Raw genomic sequence first — 6,428 nt, 5'->3', positions numbered from 1 at the left:
TTTTTCGGCGTTACTGACTCCACTAATGCCTTGTTCCTGACTGAATCGTTACAGAGTAGGCCAGTGCAAGACAATGAGCTCCCTGCTGGGACTCTATATATTCATAGTCCTGGAATGAGCCACTTCTGTACAAAGCTCTTAATCCTTCATGACCAGACAAGTACAGTAAGTGTTTTGGTGTGAATCTAATCAGCATGTCTATGAGTGGCTGGGGTTGAGGGGCTCTCCAACCTCTGAAGGGGAAAAATAAGTACATTATTTATAATTGTAATCAAATGACTTGGTTTTGTTAAACACATCTTATCTAACCCCTAATGTACACAGTAACATCCTTAGTGTGGATTTAAACATGCGCAACTCTGAGAAAGTTTGATGGCATGAAAAACCCTTCACAAAATTACAGTTATTTCAGTTTGTAGCCTATATCACATGATTTTGTCACTGAATATCTGTGGGGGAATATTGAAATAACTGTATAGGGGTGTGTGTGTGTGTGTGTGTGTGTGTGTGTGTGTGTGTGTGTGTGTGTGTGTGTGTGTGTGTGTGTGTGTGTGTGTGTGTGTGATTGTGTGTTTGTGTGTGTGTAGCATGCATGTGCAACAGGTCTGCATGGGGGTGTCAAAGCTCCGCCCCCCTACTAGACCCCCCTGGATAAAAGAGATTCACCTTCAGACCAAACCCCAGTTAAACCTTCCAGTGAGGGAGGACGATTCACAGTCAACTTCAGGGAACATTCTAGAGGAGGGTTGGTGTTTGTGTCTTCACTCTGAGACAAAAATGTCATCAAAGTTTTCTTTTGCAGATGAGGATTTTCTATGTCCCGTGTGCCATGACGTCTTTGAAGATCCCGTTATCCTGTTGTGCAGCCACAGCTTCTGTAAAGAGTGTCTGGCGAAATGGTGGACAGAGAAGGACATGAATGAATGTCCAGTTTGTAAGAAAATAAATTCAATCATGGATCCACCCTGCAACATGGCTCTGAAGAACCTATGTGAGACCATCACGCTGAAGAAACGTGGGAGAGCTCCAAAACGTCAGAGAACATCACCAGAGGATCTCTGCGGTCTGCTGCACACGGAGGAACTCAAGCTCTTCTGTACGGAATGCCAACAGCCAGTGTGTCTTGCGTGTGCTCAACCTGCAGACAAACACACAAACCACCCTTTCTGTTCCATCAGAGAAGCTGCACTGGACCTCAAGGTGGACATTGAAAGAGTGCATGATGGGTTACAGCATCAACTGGAGGTCTGCACCACATTTAAAGCAACGTGTGACACAGCAGCAGCATACATTAAGAACCAGAACCAGATGGCAACGGTTCAGATTAAGGAACATTTTAGAAAGCTCCATAGGTTTCTGCACGATGAAGAGGAGGCTAGGCTCTTTGCTCTGAGAGAGGAAGAGCAGCAGAAGAGTCAGATGATGAGGGAGAAGATTGAAGGACTGAACAGAGAGATATTGACCCTTTCGCGCACAATCAGAGCCGTGGAGGAGGAGCTGAGAGCTGAAGACATCTCATTCCTACAGAACTACAAGGCCACGGTGGAAAGACTCCAGCGCCCCGCGTCCCCGTCCACACAACAGGACCCTCAGCGGATCCCAGGGGCAATGCTAGATGTGGCAAAGCACCTGAACAACCTAACCTTCAGAGTCTGGAACAAGATGAAGGACGTGATCTCCTATAATCCTGTCATCCTGAACCCCAACACTGCCCATCCAACACAGAAGGTGTCTGATGATATGACCAGTGTGAGCTGTGCATGTGACGTAGATGACCCGTCAAGGTCATCTAGGTCAGAGACTCAGAGACTGAGGGGTTTGATTGCGGGATTCCATGAACCTCTCTTTGTCACGGGTTCTGAGGGCTTTGACTCAGGGACTCACAGCTGGGATGTTGAGGTTGGACACGGTACAGACTGGGAGGTGGGTGTGTTAGCAGATGATGATGACAATCTGTGTTGGAATATGGGTTTCAATGGTCATATGTACACTCTCAATTCGCCAGACGTATTCAGCTCTCTCCCACTCCCACAGATGCAGATACACCCTAGGATCAGAGTCCACCTGGACTGGAACAGAGGAGAGCTGTCATTCTCTGATCCCGACACTAACAAACACCTTTACACCTTCACACACACTTTCACTGACATGCTCTATCCATACGTTTACAACTTCGATAGCACTTTCCCTCTGAAAATGTTGCCAGGGAAAGTCACTGTAACTGTAACATGATGATGTAAAATATATATTTGCACATACGGAACGTGAAATTTGTCTCTGCATTAACTATTAGGAGCAGTGGATGCTATTAAAGGAGTAGTACACCCACTCAATGACTTTTTTTCTCTTTTGAAAACTGTAGGGGTTAAGTGTCTTTGCTCTGGGACATTTTGACACAATGAGTCATTCAAAGGGGAAATGACTGTATGACAATGAGGATAACGTGACTTGTAGAGGAACACTCATCTGTATTTCCATGTCCATACAATGATGATGCCAGGTTGTTATAATCCATGGCCTGTCTGTTTGGTTGATGATAACGATGCATCTGTTTTATGTTTTATGTTGGTTTTGATTTCATTTGGCTGCTGTTAAGTGTCTACTTTTAATCTAGTTTGGGCCACTTTCTTACAAAAATAGTGAAACAAACTCTCAATGCATCGTTATGGCATTGTGTAAGTCAGCTATTTGCAATTTGGCATAATTGCAAAGTCTGAAGTGGTTAATGTAAATAAATCACAGTAAAACTACAATTATAAAACACTTCCATGTTTTAATTTAAATCACACAAAAAGCATGGTTCCTGACAAGCTCTTGTGTGTGTGTGTGTGTGTGTGTTTGTTTGATTGATTGATTGATTGAAGAATTTATTAGAAGTTTGCAATAGAAAAAAGTTTCATGACTGAGGAATTGTGGGGAATTCATTTCTGATATTGTTTTGACCATTTTGGGTGATTTGGACCTTGAAAGGTCATGGTCAAGGTCATTTTGTAATTCCGAAGACCATGGCCACAACTTGGCCATTGTTAGGAGTAAAAACAGGTGCTGTAGGTCTAAACCAACTAATTCTGACATGTATAATTCATTTCTGGTATTGTTTTGACCATTAAGGATCATCTTGTCTTTGAAATATCAATGTCAATGCCATTTTTCAAAAACGATTTTGTCTACTAGCACTTTTTTTTCATAATAGTTTGTTTTGTTTATAACAAAATACATACTAGTGAGAAATACAAGTAAAAATCCCCATGGCATTTACCTTTAAAGAGGGACTTTAAATGGGTGATTAAATTAGCAAATAAGACTATTTAAGAATAAAAATGACAAATAAAATCACACAACAAAAATCACACACAAAATTAAATAACAATTTCCCTCAAAGTGCACCATATTGTGATTCTATGTATGCAAGTTAGTGTGATGTGCTTTTACAGGATGGATTTGCCATTGTTCCATCACAAAATATGATGCACAGAACTCCATCAGCAAGGCAGCCATAACGTTGAGTGTCACGCTTCAGACATGGCAGGAGTGTACTAAAGCCAAAGTGTTCCTTCCATCCATCAGGGCTTGACATTGACTTTTTGAGGCACTTGTCCTGTGGACAAGACATTTTCCATTCACTTGTCTGGGCACAAAAGTCAAAAGTCAGACATTGAAATAGAATGAATAATAAAAGGACTGCTAATGACCCTCCTTGCTCCCTCCACTCCATAGTATGGGCAGTCTAGTCTGCATACAGGACAATAATATTATGAATAATGTCATGACCTGATCCATGTTCTATTGGTTCTAGTCTTTCCGCAGGTTCCTTGGCTGTTGCAAGCAGGTGGCAAGAAATGCACTAGAAAGGTGCTTTGTTGGTCTCAGCAGTTGTACTTCTCTACTACCAATGCTGTGTCTTGTTCTGTCAAAGTCTTTGCCTCTCAGTCTCCAAAGTTTGTTAGATATATTGTACTCGGTCAGAAGCCATAACTGCATGTTTAATCCCTACCTGGCCCATGCAGTCATCTCCAGTCTCCAAGGCATATGTGCCTTGATCACTGTCTTAGCTTGTGGTGCTCCAAGATGAGAGACTGCTCGATGCAGTGGAAGCATATTCCAAGTCTCACCAGTGCCATACTGCAGCCAGTTCTTGTAAATATGGGGTATAGTATAGCAGTTAAGCGAAAGAGACAACAACTGGGGTCTGCCATAATTCCGACATCCCATTATTCAGACCATTAGGTTAGTGAAGGTTAGGGTTGGTTATAATGGAGTCAGTACATGCACCATGTATCAGCCTCCTCAATCCTATTCAAGATGTCTGGGATCTCTACTCCACCTTTGTTATCTTCATCAGAGACAATGGTAAATGGACTGCATTTACAGTATATAGTGCTTTTCTCCAAAGCACTTTACAATTCACCCATTAACACACACATTCACACACCATGAAACCGTGCAAGGTTCCAACCTGCTCATCGGGAGCTGTAAGGGATTCAGTGATTTCAATGCAGCTGCTCTATACTGAGCCACTGTCGTCCGACAATGATGGTAACATTGCCACAGGCTTGATTGGACACCATATTCCGAACACAGCTGGAGAACTGTTTGTTCTCCTCAGGCACCCAGAATTTGGAAAGTTGCTGAGGGATGGGTGTGCCCTAAAGGGCGAGGTCGTGCCAATTCTTGGCCATCTGGCCAGTGATGTATATGGGACCAGTTACTCATATATGGAGACCCCTGCATGATAGTCAACAATGTTATGTCAAACATGCCCATATATGGGCATTACCAAATATGGGCATTCCCAGATATGTCCTTAATATTGATGACATTGGGACAGGGATCTCCATATAGATTGAGGAGGCTAGTGTTACATGTGGAGTCAATTGGCCCCATTATAACTAAACCTATCCATAACCCTAACGTCACGATTATGAGCGGACCCCATAGAGTTGTCGTAGTCTCCTTCGCATTAATGCTATACAAACATCCAAGCACTGGGGATGAAGGAGATCTGGCTCCACTGCATCAAGCAGTCTCTCATCTTGGAGCACCACAAGACAGTGATCAAGGCACATATGCCTTGGAGACTGGAGATGACTGCATGAGCCAGGTGGGGACTAAACATGCAGCTATGGCTTCTGACCGAGTACAGTACAATATCTTGAAAACTTTGTAGAACCAAAGACCTTGACATAACATGGTAGCAGAGAAGTACAGTACAACTGCTGAGACCAACAATGGCACCTTCCTAGTGCATTTCTTGCCACCTGCTTGCAACAGCCAAGGAATCAGAGGAAAGGAAGGAACACTTTGACTTTAGTACACTCCCATGTCTGAAGCGTGACACTCGTCGATATGGTTGCTGGGCTGGTGGAATTGATGCGTAGCTATGCCCCTCCCAAAAAGCTTTTGTCCAATGCTAGCTTAGCACCTGGCGGCAAGCAGGAAGTTATTCTAAGCTAGCATTGGACAAAAGTTTTTTGGGAGGGGCATAGCTACCCATCAATTCTGTGCATCATATTTTGCCATGGAACAATGGCAAATCCATCCTGTAAAAAACACATCATACTAACTTGCATCATAATACACAACCACAATATGGTGCACTTTGAGGGAAATTGTTATTTGCTTTTGTTATGTGATCTTATTTGTCACTTTTATTCATAAATAGTCATAAATAGTCTTATTTAAACACCCATTTAAAACCCCCCTTTAAAGTTAAATGGGGGTGAGTACTTGTTCTACTTCTCACTAGTATGTATTTTATTATAAACAAAACAAACAATTAAGAAAAAATTAAATAAAAGTGCTAGTAAAGACAAAATCGTTTTTGAAAAATGGCATTGACATTGATATTTCAAAGACAAGATGATCCTTAATGGTCAAAACAATACCAGAAATGAATTATACATGTCAGAATTAGTTGGTTTAGACCTACAGCACCTGTTTTTACTCCTAACAATGGCCAAGTTGTTGCCATGGTCTTCGGAATTACAAAATGACCTTGACCATGACCTTTCAAGGTCCAAATCACCCAAAATGGTCAAAAGGGAAATGAATTCCCCACACCCAAATTAGTCCAAATGGAGGTATTACATGTGCATATACACCCAGAAACAGAAAAGTTTGATTTTTATCATAGCCGATGGTGGCCATATTTGATGTGGCCATTGCGCCATTCGTGGCACTATGGCGGACGAGCACCTCTCTGATTTTTCATGTCTAGGGACCCACTGACTCAGTTCAGGTGAGAAACTCCCCTCACCCCAAATTGCGAACAGGAGTATAGGCCAGATACTGGAGTATTTACCCTAGCAGTGAATATAACCATGAAAAGTGTAACACCACTACTGCACGTGTGTGTGTGTGTGTGTGTGTGTGTGTGTGTGTGTGTGTGTGTGTGTGTGTGTGTGTGTGTGTGTGAGATTATTTTTTTA

Source organism: Nannobrachium achirus, assembly GCF_963921795.1.
Source record: "Nannobrachium achirus genome assembly, chromosome: 5".
Classification (NCBI taxonomy): domain Eukaryota; kingdom Metazoa; phylum Chordata; class Actinopteri; order Myctophiformes; family Myctophidae; genus Nannobrachium; species Nannobrachium achirus.
Note: the sequence above shows the minus strand (reverse complement) of the source record.